A 14145-nucleotide genomic window follows, 5' to 3' on the forward strand; every position below is an offset into this window, starting at 1 on the left:
AGGGCTGGAGACACGGCTGTCTCTTCGTCTTCTGGAAGGTCACAGTTCTACCAGAGTAGGACCCCACCCTTATTGTTTCATTTAACCTTTATTACCTCCTAAAGGATGCGAATCTGAGCAAACTCCAGGAGATAGTGGAAGACAGAGGAGCCTGGCAGGCTACAGTCCATGGGGTCTCAAAGAGTCAGACCCAACTTAACATCTGAACAACAACAAACCTGAAGATCTTATCTCCAAATATAGTCATATCGGGGTTTAGCTCTTCAACATTTTAGGGGGGGACACAGTTGAGTCCATAGCAAGCAATCTAAGCTTTCTAGACCTCGTTTTGCACATCTGTGCAATGAGGGTTCTTTCTGGGCATATCTCACGGGTCTGTTACATATATAAAGTACCCAGGGTGTCTTTATTGCTACTCTTTTTTTCCTCTTACTAATTGGCAAACCAAGGATGTTGACTCATCTCAGTAGCCCCCTCCGGTGTCCGGTTGCGTTCCCAGCACACAGTGAGTGTCCAGCGGGTGTTGGCGTAGTGAGTCCATAACGTCCTGCTTAGTTCTTCCAGCGCTGTGTCCACCGGTGAGATGGGCACATCAGGCCAGTCCGTGTGACGCGTTAGCTGTGGTTACAAAGAACCCAAGAGAACGGTAGCTTGGCCAGGGCAGTCTGTCTATCACATGCAGTCTAGATGAGGCCCTGCAGAGCTGGGACAGTGGCCTCGGGGACCCAGGCACCTTCCCTGGTATGGCTCTGTGAGGCCCCGGGTATTCCTCGCATTCGGGTAACCCAAGATTGGCTCCCTCTCAGCTGCAAGGCCCCCATCCCCGGTAGCAGGAGGGAGACAGAGATGAAAGAAGCGCGCACCACTTCCTCCAGAGGCATCCTGTTGAACAACACTCGGGCGCACAGCCCTGCCTCGCGAGGGAGGTGGGGCAGTATGGTTGCCAACTCCCCGTGTCCCACCAGAAAGCGGGGGTTCTGTCACTCGCAGAGATGGGCGGGGAATGGGTACTGGGGCACAGTCTCTGCCCTCTCTAGGGAAGAAGGCCAGAACTCTGCCTTGTGAATGAAAAGGAGCCTGCATGGGAGGTGAGCTGGGATTTGTGCAGAGAGAGACGTCCTCGGAAGAGGCAGGCCAGAGAGACGGTCTTGTTCGTGAACCAACGTAGAATCTTCAGTCAGCCAGGACCCAGGACACCCCTCCCCTCTTACCCCTCAGTGCTGGGACCCCGCTAAGGCTTTGCCTAGGTGAAGGAAGGAGCCGGTTTCACTCAGTGTCAGATCCCCAGGCCCCATCAAGGAGATGGAGGGCATCCTGCCAAGCTCTGGAGAGACCCAAGGCGAAGTGCGCCTCTTCCTCCCTCTGAGTGGGAGACGTGGCTTCAAGGACCGGGAGAAACCTCAAGGTCAAGAGGAAATAGCTTCTCTAGGCGGTGCCTTTTCTAGAGGCAGAGCTTGCTTCCCATTCCTCTGGACAGCCCTGGTGCTACATGAGGCCTGAGACATAGTAGGCATGCTCCTGCACAAATAAGTTCTTGAAGTTTTCCCTCCACTTCTTTAGGCTTGGCCTCAGCGGGTGAATATTGCCTTATGATTTAAGGTGATCACGCAGCAACATGAAGCCCAGTGCCCAGCACATAGTAGGTGCTCAGCTATATGGTTTTGCAGCACGTGTGTAAATGCATCAGGTATCATCAGGCTTTTGGAGAAGGAGTGGAGTCAGGACTGACCAATGCGTAAACGTGCAGAAACGGAAAGCCGTGATGAGTTTTAATGACTGTGATCACCACCTGAGCACCTACTGTGTTCTAGACTCTATGCCAAGCGCTTGATGAGTTCTTTCAAATCCTTCACCAGATCTTCAATGTGAGGATTATTATCACCGTTTTCTAGAGGCATCTGAAATGTGGAGACAGTGAGAAATGAGCTCATCCCTTAAGAGCAGAGATTGGCAAACTATGGCCCATGGGTCAAATCTGGCCCACCACCTGTTTCTGTAAATAAAGTTTTATTGGCCCACGGCCACCGCCACTCATTTATGTAATGCCTGCAGCCGCTTTCCCACTACAAAGGCGCAGTAGCTGTGACAGAGACCATATGGCCCACAGAGTCTAAAATATTTACTATCTGGCCCTTTCCCGAAAAAGTTGGTCCACTTTAGAGGAAACACGTGAATACTTTCTTTTTGCCAGGCTGGAAATGAGGTCAGGAAAGGCTTTGTAAGCCAGGGTGAAGAACTGAGCCATGCTGGGCTGGCGAAGGATTGCCCCTGCGAGAGTTTTAGTGTGTGTTCGGGGATCATCAGTCTAGCTGCTGAGGGGAGAATTGGGAGCAGTGAGCAAGGGAAAGCTGGCAGGAGTCTGCTGAAATAACCCCAGCGAGAGAAGGCTGGGCTGAAAAGTCCTGGGGGAGTGAGAGATTTCAGAGGGGAGAACCCACAGGAGAGAGGCTGGTTGTCTGGAGGTGAGCGGGGGAGAGAGGAATCAGGGAGAAATTCAGTTTGGGGAGAGCTTGGAGGGGACGTCCGCTGAGGGACGCAGGAGAGGACGAGCTGCAGCTGGTGTGGGAGCGGGGACTTCGGTCTGGGAGGCGCTGTGTTTGAGGTGTCTGATGGATGTCTAGCTGAGACATCCAGCTGGGCGGTGGCCCTGTGGCTCTGGAGCTCAGAAGGGAGGGCCGGGCGTGCCCTGGATGGTGAGATTGCCTGGTCCCCGGCAGAGAGAGGCCCATGGCTGGCCCGCAGGGCGAGATTCAGGCCTGGGGCTGGGTCTTTGCGAGCGCACACTCTCGCAGCCCTGTGCTCCTCCTCCTTTTGCAGACCACCTCTCAAGTGTTGGGTGTCTCTGCAGCCAGGAGGGGCATCCAGAACCAAACAGTGCCCGGCCCATCCCCCATGCAGCCAGGCCCTCCTCCTGGTCCCAGCAGCAGGGAGAGAACTGTCTGCCTACCTGCAGTCAGAGGTCCCAGAAGAACTAGAGGCTGTCAGTCTTCCTGAGAGCCTGACTCCCGTCACTTGACACTGAGGAGGCCTTTTCTGGGGCCCCGCGCCCCCAGCTTGCTTCTGCTCCGAGGCGGGGCTCAGGGGAGCTGGGCTGCACCCCCCTGGGGCTGCTTTGTTCTGGAGCTCTAGCCGCTGTGGGCTCAGGTGAGCACTTGGCCTGTTGGAGGGAGCTGGACCGGGCCCCAGCCGGCCCCCGGGTACCATTTTGAGTGCAGACAGCCTCCAAGAGGCACGCCTGATCCAGGCCTGGGAACGGATGGCAGGTGGGAGGCCTCCTGCCTGCTGGAAATTCTTTGCACCTTCAAGAAGGCTGAGCAAGTCTTTTTCCTCCAAAGACATGACTACTAACTCCCTCTGATGCATTTTTTGCCTTGAAAGACTTGAAGGCTGTCTGATTCTTGGAGAGAGGGCAGCAGGGCACTCCAGGCAGACCGGGTCCCTCCAGCAGAGAGCCGCTCAGGAGCCGGGGGCAGTGCTGCTTCTCTGGGTCAAACGCTGCCCACGGTCCCCCTGGCTGCTCGGGTCTCGACAATCCCATGACCGACTAGTGCTCTATGGGTCAGAACCATTTGGTGACAAGTACAGCTCCAGCTGGCTTAGCACAAAAGGGAATTGATTGGCTTGGGCCACTGAAATTTTCAGGGGTGGAATCTGCCTCCTTCAGGTAAAGCTGGATCCAGGTGCTCAAACAACATCATCAGACTCTGTCTCTGGGCTCTGCTGCCCTCAGTGCTGGCTTTATTCTGTCAGGCTGTCCCCCCATGGCGGGAAGACGGCTGTCAGCTCCAGACTTATATCTACCTGGGCTGGCATTTCCGGCAGAGAGACAGTGCCTCTGCGATAATTAAGGTGACGGAACAGTCCTGGATTCCATGTCAGTGGCCCCAGCTGGAGTCACGTGACCATTCCTAGCCAATCACTGTGGCTCGGAAAATCCTCCCTTGGTATCAGCCAGACCTGGTCACGTGTCCAGCCCTGCAGCCAGGGGTCATCATGATGCCATCAGAGCTCGAGGGGCTATGGGTGGGGCAGGGCGGAGCTCCTGAGGTGACACAGGCGTCTGTTCCCAGAAGGGGATGTGCGGGGGGCAGGCAGAACTGATGGAGCGATGACCTTACGCTCGCTGGCTCGCTCAGAACGTGACGTGGAGGTGTCATCTGCGAGCTGGACTGGCCCCCATGATACGGAAGGAGGACGGGCTCGTGGTGGAGTGTCTACTCGGGGGAAGAACCAGGCGCTGGAGTCCACGGGAGGGCAGGGTGTGTGAGGGGGCTGGGGATGGGAGGTGCAGGGACCCAGGCCCCGGGCGAGGAGCGGAGGCTCTAGAGGCGGGTGAGGCCGTGTCTCCAGCTTCCTCCCCCCACTCTCTGTGCCTCCTGCCTCACCCCGCCCCCTGCCTTTCTTTTTTCCTTTCTTCCCCCCTCCCTCCCCAAATGTTCGCATGCCTGCCCTGCGCCAGGCAGGCCACTGGACCCTAGAACGTGGAGATGAGCAAGACGGGGAGGTCCCCTGCCTCTTAATGCTCGTGTTCTCCTGGGGGAGGGATGATAAGCAGATTAACAAATAAACGAGACTGCTTTTGAGAGATGAGCCAGAAAGCGACTGAAGTGTAGACAGCCGCTTTCACGGGTTGGTCAGGGAGAGCTTCTTGGAGAAAGTGACATTTGAGCAGAGGCGGAATGATGCAAAGGAGCTGACCCTGGGAGAAGGAGGGGTGGGAGAGGGAAGGCCTTGAGTGCACAGAGCCCTGGGGAGGGCAGAAACAGCTACCCGCCCGCGTGGGTGGAGCCTGGGGATGGAGAATGTGCTGGAGGTCAAAGCAGGGCCAGGCAGGAGCAGGAGGAGTTGGCCTGGGAAGCTGAGCCGCTGGATCTCAGGGCCCCTGGGTCTCAGGGCCCCTTGGTCTCAGGGCCACTGGATGGGAACTGAGCGCTGCTGACTCTGGTCTAGACAGAGGGGGCTGATGCTGATGGAGCCCCGGGGGCTGCGGCCCCACCTTCCAAGAGGAGAAAGAGATGATCAACGTCCTTCAGGCCACCCTGGGCCAGCTGCCGTGTACCCTTTAGACTGACCCCATGAGAGGCACGATCCCCATTGTACGGATGAGGAAACTGAGGCTCAGCAGGGTGAGTGGCCCCGGGCCTCTTGCCTGCCTGCAGTGGAGGCATCTTCTGAACTCAGGTCCTTGCGACTCCCAAGCTCTTCCTCCCACCCGGCTCTGCCTCTCCCCACGCGGCAGGCGGATGAGGCAGCCGTCCAAATGATTCATCGCTTCTCCTTCCTCCCCACTGCCCCTCCTTGCCTTTCTGAATCTCCACGTTTCTGAGCTGAAACAGGCTGGTATTTCAGTCTGTGGGGAGCAGAGTAGCAGATGGGGGTGGGGGTGCGGGCAGCACGAGGCATGGAGGCCGAACCCCACCCCCCAGCTGCTGAGGCTGGCAGCCCCCGCCCCCCGCCAGATGCTCCCATCGCCTAAAAGACGGTGGGGGTGGCATCCACCAACAACGCCCCCCTTCCCCAGCTCCTGAAATGGTTTTGGAGTAGGAAAGAAAATATGCTTCTCCTAGCACGTAAATGTCACTTTACTTCATGTCTTCCTTTTTTATCAGTGCAATTGGAAAATAGCTGCTATCTCCAAAGGAACGGCGTTGGTTTCATCTTCCAAATGCCACTGCATTTGGGATGGCGCAGGGCTTAATAGAAGATTATTTTTTACAGCTTCTGCTCTCCCGAGTCTTTGAATTCTGATATCATCTTAGCCAGACACACGAAAGGGCGCGTGGAAAGTCGCCGTCATAAATGAGCCAGGCGTCCTGCACGTCATGTCACTTTTCAGGCCCCTTCACGAGAATCCTGAATTCTGGGGTCCTGGGGTCCCAGGCATGGGCTCAGGCTTGAGAAATTTACTGCAGAAGAAAGACTTCTTATTTCACCAAGACATTTTGTCTTAAATGTCTGTTGATTTTTTTCTGCCCAGTCACTGCTGAAAATAAGGCCTTGATTCCCAGCAGGGGCATTGCTGCCCCCTCTCCCCTTGGATCCGGCATTTTGGGTGGGGACGAAATCCCCCTCGACCCCCTCGCACACACACGCTGTAGGAGTGGCCGAATAACCCAAACCTGGCCAGTGGATGTTGCTCTGTCTCTGACCTACCTTGGTGATTCAGGCATGAGCGGAAAACCTAAGTCAGGCCACTTGGTTTAAGGACTTATATAAGAATAGGAAAGAGGAGTCCCACTAGGAATGGGCTGAATGGGTTAGAGGCGAACTAGGAGCTGCTGGCAACCAGAGCTGGGAGAGTCTTTCTGAATGGTGAGACCAACACAGAGGAAGGCAGAGCTAAAACTTGAGGGGGAGGGAGGGCAAGATGGAGTTCTAATGGCATCACTTGAACGCCTGGATCCAGCCATTCCTGAAGCTGATTAATTTTGCGCTAGATAGTTATACGGATTCATAAATTCAGTTTGAGTCCTGACTGACACCTGTGGGCATGAGCCTGGCTGCATAAAGCAAGTGTATCTCTGAGTCACCCCAACCTCACGTGTTGCTGCAAAGGTTTGCCTCATAGCAAGGAGGGAGGGTAGGAGCAAGTCATAGACACCACTCCTTCCCACCCACGCAGACCCCGTGGGGGCCATCTCTGCAAGGTTCAGCTACTGCCTGGAGATCTCCGAGAAAGATGTTCAAAGTATAAAGGGCAGGGCTCCCTGCGAGGACAGAGCTGGCAGCTGTGGGGGACGGCAGCACTCTGGGGACTGCAGGGGGAAAGGCCGCTCAAGCCCCCTCCCTAGATTTAACACAGGACCTCCCGGGCTACACTCAGCAAGACATTTTCACGGAGACCTTCATTCTGCTTATTCACTCCCAGAACTGCACTTTGATTCAGTAGACGTTGGCTAAGGACTCTGCCAGGTGCTGGGGGTTGATGGACGGGAGTCTGACTTCCCCTGTCTTTGACTGGGTCCCTGCCCTCTCAGATCAGGAATAATACCACCGCCTGCCTCTAAAGGTAGTGAGGGGGACTCAGTGGTCAGCCTTGTGTGTGCTCAGTCACTTGTGTGCAGACCCCCCGTGGACTGTAGCCCACCAGGCTCTTCTGCCCATGGAATTTCCCAGGCAGGAATACTGGAGTAGGTTGCCATTTCCTTCTCCAGGGCATCTTCCCTACGTAGGGGCCAAACCCATATCTCCTGAGTTTCCTGCATCGCAGGCAGATTCTTTACCCAGCCATCGGGGAAGCCCCGTGTTAAGCCCTGGGTCTGGCAAACAGTAAACAACTGATAAGCATTTGCCAGCAGTGCTGTTCCAAAGAGGATTATATCCTAGTCCCCGAGTGTGTGTTGGGGCTGGGGAGGAGAGGACAGAGGTGGCTCAAATTTTAAAGAGAGAGTTATGTAGCTGGATTATTTCTAGTTGTGTAGTTGATGGTAAGATGAACACAAGTCACAAGTACGCGGAGAGGTGTTCAACCTACGGGTGGGACTCAGGGAAGGCTTCCTGGAGGAGGTGAGCACTGAGCTGAGTCTTGAGGACTGAAGCAGAGCGTAGCAGGGCCAGACGCTGAGAGGTGTGGCAGGAGGGGAAGTGTGCCCGATGTCCTGTTACTAGACAGTGGGATATGATGGAACAGGGGTGACAAAGGGTGAACTTGGAAAGACCGCAGGGAAAGACGACAGCAAGCATTTGGGGTAGAGCCTCGGAGCAGTGGCAAGTCCTGAGGGGGGTTTCTAACGAGGGAGCAGATGCCCAGATTTGATCTTTAGGAGGTCTACCCCATCCTCTGTGCAGGGGGAAGATTTGAGGGAGAGGCGCCCTTTGAGGGGGGAGGTCGTCGGTGCATCTGGAGGTTCAGGTCCAGGCAGAGGTGATGGTCTGGAGGTGACGGGTGGAGCCTGGCAACGGGGGAAGAGGACTCAGCTGGACCAGACATCTAAGCACCGAGTTTCCCTCTGGTCCTTGCTTTGCTATGGTTTGAAAACACATCGTATGTGCCTTATAGAGTGATGGGTTGTTTACCAGGATCTCTAAATGCTGATATCATCTCTCCCCTGATTATCCTCATATTTCTCAGCCAATCTGCCATAGCTGGACATGTTTCACCTTGATCATCAGTTGTCTTGTTTTATTTATTTTCTACCCCCCAAATACCAATCCCATCTCTTAACTATAGATTTGATTCTTCCAGTTCTTTATATGTGTATGGCACGGGAAAGTGAAAGTGTTATTCACTCAGTCATGTCTGACTCTTTGTGACCCCATGGACTATAGCCCGCCAGGCCTCTCTGTCGATGGGGTTTCCCAGGCAAGAATACTAGAGCGGGTTGCTATTTCTTTCTCCAGGGGATCTTCCCAACCCAAGGATCAAACCTGGGTCTCCTGTGCCGCAGGCAGATTCTTTACCATTTAAGCCACCGGGGAAGGCCCTGGACCACTCACCAAATGCTCTCCCATGCGTGATCCCAGTTTGTTTTCACAGAAAGCCCAGGTAGTAACTAGGATGGCTATCGTGGCGCCCACTTCAGAGATAAAAGAATAGAGGAGCTGGGAAATTAGCTGACTTGCCCAGGATCACATGAGAAATACCTGAAGCAGGTATTCAAATCCCAGTCTTTCTTTTAAAAATAAACTTTTTAACTTTGGAATATAAACCTTTCACTACTGTCCAGTATTATATTATTAAACTAAATGAAAACTTAATACATATAAACTACATAAAATAAAAAAACTATATTAAAGATCACATGTAGGTTAATGTCTTCAACTTGAACACCAGTTAGGGAGTTTATTGACACTGTGTAGAGTTTGGGGCTTCCCAAGGTGGCTCTGTGAGTAAAGAATCCACCTGCAATGCGGGAGATGCAGGAGACTCAGGTTTAACCCCTGGGTGGGGAAGATCCCCTGGAGGAGGGCGTGGTAACCTGCTCCAGTATTCTTGCCTGGAGAATCCCCATGGACAGAGGAGCCTGGTGGATCACAAAGAGTCAGACAAAACTGAAGCGACTGAGCACTCAGGCATAACTTTTGGCAATGAAGTTTTCTACTGATGACAAGATGTAAGCAAATGAGAAAGTCCAAGCCATTCAGCAGCAGCTCATGGTCTAGATAAGAGGCCAGTGGTCCTTGCTGCAGCCAGCAGACTCTGCTTAGTGACGCAGACACACGGGGGCTTCGCCATCTGTTGAGAAAAGCTTTGGTTTTTATCGCTCCCTGGGTTTGGCCAGGACGGCCCGAGCCCCCATCACTCCATTTGAACAGGAGGTCACCAATCGTACGAAGCAGCGGTTATGGCAGTTTACAGCCATTTCAAGTGTAAAACCAGGGACTCGGAACTTGTGGGTTTGAGCCCTCTGTCAGAAGATCCCCTGGAGGAGGCAATAACAAGTTACCCCGGCCTTCTTGCCTGGAAAATCCCATGGCCAGAGGACGCTGGTGGACTATAGTCTATGGGGTCGCAAAGAGGCGGACACGACTGAGCAGGCACAACTGTACAAACCGATCAGAAGCAACACACGCAAAGCAAGTTCACGAGCCTCGGAGTTCTGTGCTGGGGACGCAGTCAGCTCAGCTCAGCCCTGGAGTGGGTCTCGGGCGTGAGGCTTCCCCCCACGCTCGAAGTTTATCACTTCCACCCGGATCTGACCGTTTCACTGCCGAGTGGCCCTTGTCTGTGCCTGTTTCCTGATCTGGAAAACGGGCACACTCTAACTATAGGATTGATTTCCTCTGGCCAAAGTCCCAGGGGCCTGTGGTGAGGCTCCAGTGGGATAAAGCACGTTGTCTCTTTAGCCCAGGGCCCAGCCCTAGGTGAGTGCTCATGGCCAGCGTTGGGCACGTGCAGACGGAAGAGCCCCTTAGATTCAGCGACCATGGTTTGCAAGGAGCATTCATGTCCGTCCTCTCCTTTCATCCAGCCTGGCAGGTATCGCCACCTGTGCGTCGCAGGTGAGCTGCTTGGAATTCAGCGAGGCCACGCAGTTTGTCCCAGGTCACACAGATCTGTAAGCGGCTGAGCCAAGAGGGACCCCGGCCCTTCTGACTGCAAGCACCAGGGCCGGGAATGGGGTAAGGAGAGCGAGGCACTCACTTTGAGCACAAGATGTAAGGGGGCACGCTGACATTCAGTGATCACGATGTTAGATTTGAATGCAATATATTTTTTTTAAAAAATCAGAATCAATGCCCAAAACAAACACACAAAAAATCTATGGCAAATAGCCACAAGGCAAAATATCAGATTCTGAAACAAAGCCAGGATCATCCTGAGTGATTGTTTTTCTTTGGCTCAGACTCTGGCTGGCTGGACACAGGCTGTGAGTGACCCCGTACTGACGGCAGGCTCCCGCCGCTGGAGGCCAGCGTGGCTCCTCCATCCCCAGGCCTTCGTCCTCCTCCATGAGAGGCAGACAGAAGCTGTGAACCAGGGTCCCACCCACCCAGATGAGCGGGCCTGAGCCTCCCACTCATCTGGGAGTGGAACCAGCCCCAGCCAATCGCATACAGCGACAGTGGGGGTGGGGTGGCCCACCCAGATGTTGGGGTGCTGTTTCCGTTCTAAAAAGAGGGCTGCGTGTTACACTTGCAAAGGGGACACATTCTGCTGCAGGGGAGCCTAACACAGAGGACTTGCACCCCAACGGTGGGAGAGCAGGCTTGGGGCGGAGCCAGATGGCCTGGTGTCCCGCCTGACGTCCCCAGGTCGGCATGGGTCTTGGAGGCAGTGGGCACTTGGGTCCTTTCCCAGCTCCGAGCCCCAGCGTTGCCTACTTCTGCTCCGGGCTGTTTAATCCGTGGTTAACATTTTACCCTTGCCTCCTCCTCCTCCTACAAAGCAATCTTGCTGAACTTTCAGGCCAATTAGTGATAACACAAATTTCTTTTGATCAAGCCTGTCTATTTTTGAACTAATAATGAATGGGTTTGTGCGGCAGTCCCTCCCCGCAGTGAAGAGTTCTAGGGGAGGAAGGCAGCCTGAGCCTCCTGGGTTGCGGGGGAAGGAGCCCAGCGAGGCGTAATGAGGGGCCTGGGGCCGATATCCAGCAGGGCTGAGAAGGTCTGTGTGCCGCACACACGGCAGCAAATGTCTCCAAGCGTGTTGCTTCTAGGAGCCTCATCTTCGCCTCGAAGGCCAGTGGGATGCCTGGGAGACAGGCCCAAGCCCGCAAGGGTGGCCAGAGTTGGTGGGGATGTCACGCCGCTGTGAGCAGTCTGCGGGCGCGGAGGAGCAGCCGCCAGCTGGGCAGGTCTGTGCTCCAGTCTGCCGCAGTCCCCGCCGCTCCCTAGTGTTTTCCGTCTTGCCTGCATGCCCCACTTACAGTGCCTGTCTTGCTATTGCGGAATCCCTGTCTTCTCTTCTCCCCCATAGAGACTAAGCACTTGGCATCCTGGTATCAGAGTATTTGAAAACTCAGGGAAGAGGGGGTCATTAGCACTCAGATCCTCCAGATCAGCCTGTAGACTGGTTTTTAACCAACTTTCTCTTTCTCCCTGTTTTCCCAAGCCTCTGTTGAAGGAGTATATTCCTGCCCCATTGCTGCTACCGTATGATCTGTTTCAGTCAATGGAATGGGAGTGAAAGTGACCGTGGGCCAGTTCTGAGCCTAGACTGCAAGAGTGATCTCATATTTCTGCTTGTCCTTCTGGTAGCTTCTGGTTTTACCTGTGGACATTACAAACTCTTGGATCATGGCCTCTCTTTTCACCCTGGGTCCCAGAATAAACACACGTGGAGAAAAGCCATGTCAGTTTTCCTGCAGACCTTTCAGTGTGAGGATAAATATTTATAGTATGCCAGTGAGTTCTGGGATGTGTTGTTACACAGCAAAAGCTGACAGATACAGAGCCTATGATCTTAGAGTTTCAGGGAGACTGAGGCAGTGATGAGCCTCGGTGACACTGGGATAAAAGCACTGAGTTGGGGCCAGACCAACCCTGGCTTGACCTTGATAGGATCTTAAACTTACCAAACCTTATGATCTTAGGCAAGTTCTTCACCTCTGTGTTTCTGGGGTGTCCTCATGTGATAAATGGGTGCAATCATCCCTACCCCCTGGGGCTGTCGTGAGACTTGACAGAGTTTGCATCAAAAGCACATGAGATGTAGTAAGTCCTCAGTACCTTAGTTTCTTCTTTTTCCCCTTCCAATCGTTGGCAACCTGGGAAGCTTTGAGAATGGCTTTGTGAATCGCCGTGTCCCCAGAAGCCACCTGATGATAAGCTTTAGATTTAAAGGCTCTGCAGTGAGGCTGCCTGGCCCCAAATTTAGCTGCACCATTCCGTTTACTACCTGGATGACTTTGGACAAGCCAACTAACCCCCCTGACGTGCTGCATCTCAGGGGGGTGAATTTTCTAGCTCAGGACTGCGGGGGTGGGAGGATCCCTCGAGACAGGACAGTGTCATGAAGGCAGACAGGTGGCACCCAACGAGAGCGACCTGCAGCCCCGGCCACCGTGGTCAGTTCTGCAGGACTGCAGCACTTCTGTCTCATCTCATCACCTCTGCCTGCAACCAGGGTTTCTCCAAAAATGACGTGGATGGGAGAAGGAGCTACTTGTAGAATGCAGACTCCCGGGCCCTGCCTCTGACCCCTAGTCAGATTCTCCCGGGATGGGTCCGAGAACCTGTGCCCACTTTATAGAAGTTCGCGCCTCAGCCTCTTGGGGGCTAAAGCTTACTGAGCTGATCTGGCCTCATATGTATTTTGTAATTCAGGGGGGCAGCCGTCCTGGCTACGTGGCTTGTCTCTGATGGAACTCCTCCAGAGAACGCTCTGGTCCCGAGGTTCCCCTGGCCACGGGCAGGTCACTCCATGGAACAGTGCAGCTCGGGGGTGTCCATGACCCACCTGTCCCTGCAGGACATGCTACAGCCCCCGTGGCCTTGGAGCGGGCCGGGGAGGACCTGGTCCTCGTCCACGCCGCCCCCTCCTGCTGTGTGCCCTGGGGGCGGGCCGGGGAGGACCTGGTCCTCGTTCAAGCCGTCCCCTCCTGCTGTGTGCCCTTGGGCACACGGCCTCCTCTTCCACATCCCAGCCGCTGCGTTTTCACGATGCTGGGTGGGTTCTTCCTCCGGGTCCCAGCTGGCTCTGACACTCTGGGCCATTGTGTTCTGAGGGCCAGTGTCACTGTCACGGCAAGTCACTTACCGCTCTGAGCCTCAGTTTCCCCGTCTGTAAAAGCCCTGTAATAATAGATGCTCTGTTACAGGGCTATTAAAAGATTATTGTTGTTGTTCAGTCGCTCAGTCGTGTCCGACTCTGCAACTCCATGGACTGCAGCACGCCAGGCTTCCCTGACCTCAAACGCATGCCCACTGAGTCGGTGATGCCATCCAACCACCTCGTCCTCTGTCATCCCCTTCTCCTGCCCTCAATCTTTCCCAGCATCAGGGTCTTTTCCAGTGAGTCGGTTCTTCACATCAGGTGGCCAAAGTATTGGGGTTTCAGCTTCAGCATCAGTCTTTCCAATGAATATTCAGAACTGATTTCTTTTAGGATGGACTGGTTTGATCTCCTTGCTGTCCAAGGGACTCTCAAAAGTCTTCTCTAACACCACAGTTCAAAAGCATCAATTCTTTGGTGCCCAGCCTTCTTTATGGTTCAACTCTTACACCCATACACGACTACCGGGAAAACCATAGCTTTGAGTACACAGACTGTTGTTGGCAAAGTGATGTCTATGCTTTTTAATACGCTGTCTAGGTTTGTCATAGCTTTCCTTCCAAGGAGCAAGCGTCTTTTAACGTAGTGGGGGGGGCATACAGTAGGAACTGACTAAATATGGATGTGAAACTATAGCCTTTTAGAGCATTTTGAAGCACTCAATAGTTGGTGCTGCTCCTGTCACTAGATGATTTTTTTGGCCCCTGGAGAGCCCAGTAGAGACTGTGGGCTCCATGCTTGCGAGATAGCCTGACTAAATTCCTATTGTTTCTAAGAGACCTTGCTTCTCTAGATTTCTGCTTATTCAGCCTCCAAACCATAGACCCCTTCTTTCTAATCAGAACATTACCTGGGAAGTCAGTTACCTAGATGCCTCATGTCCTAATTCCTTCATTTGGACATCTAATAAAAGCCCACTGAGGTTCAGACATCTCTCAGGAATTCTACCTGGAAATGAGGATCCACTCTGAACAAGACAGACACAG

Source organism: Cervus canadensis, chromosome 10 (assembly GCF_019320065.1).
Source record: "Cervus canadensis isolate Bull #8, Minnesota chromosome 10, ASM1932006v1, whole genome shotgun sequence".
In the NCBI taxonomy this organism is placed as follows: domain Eukaryota; kingdom Metazoa; phylum Chordata; class Mammalia; order Artiodactyla; family Cervidae; genus Cervus; species Cervus canadensis.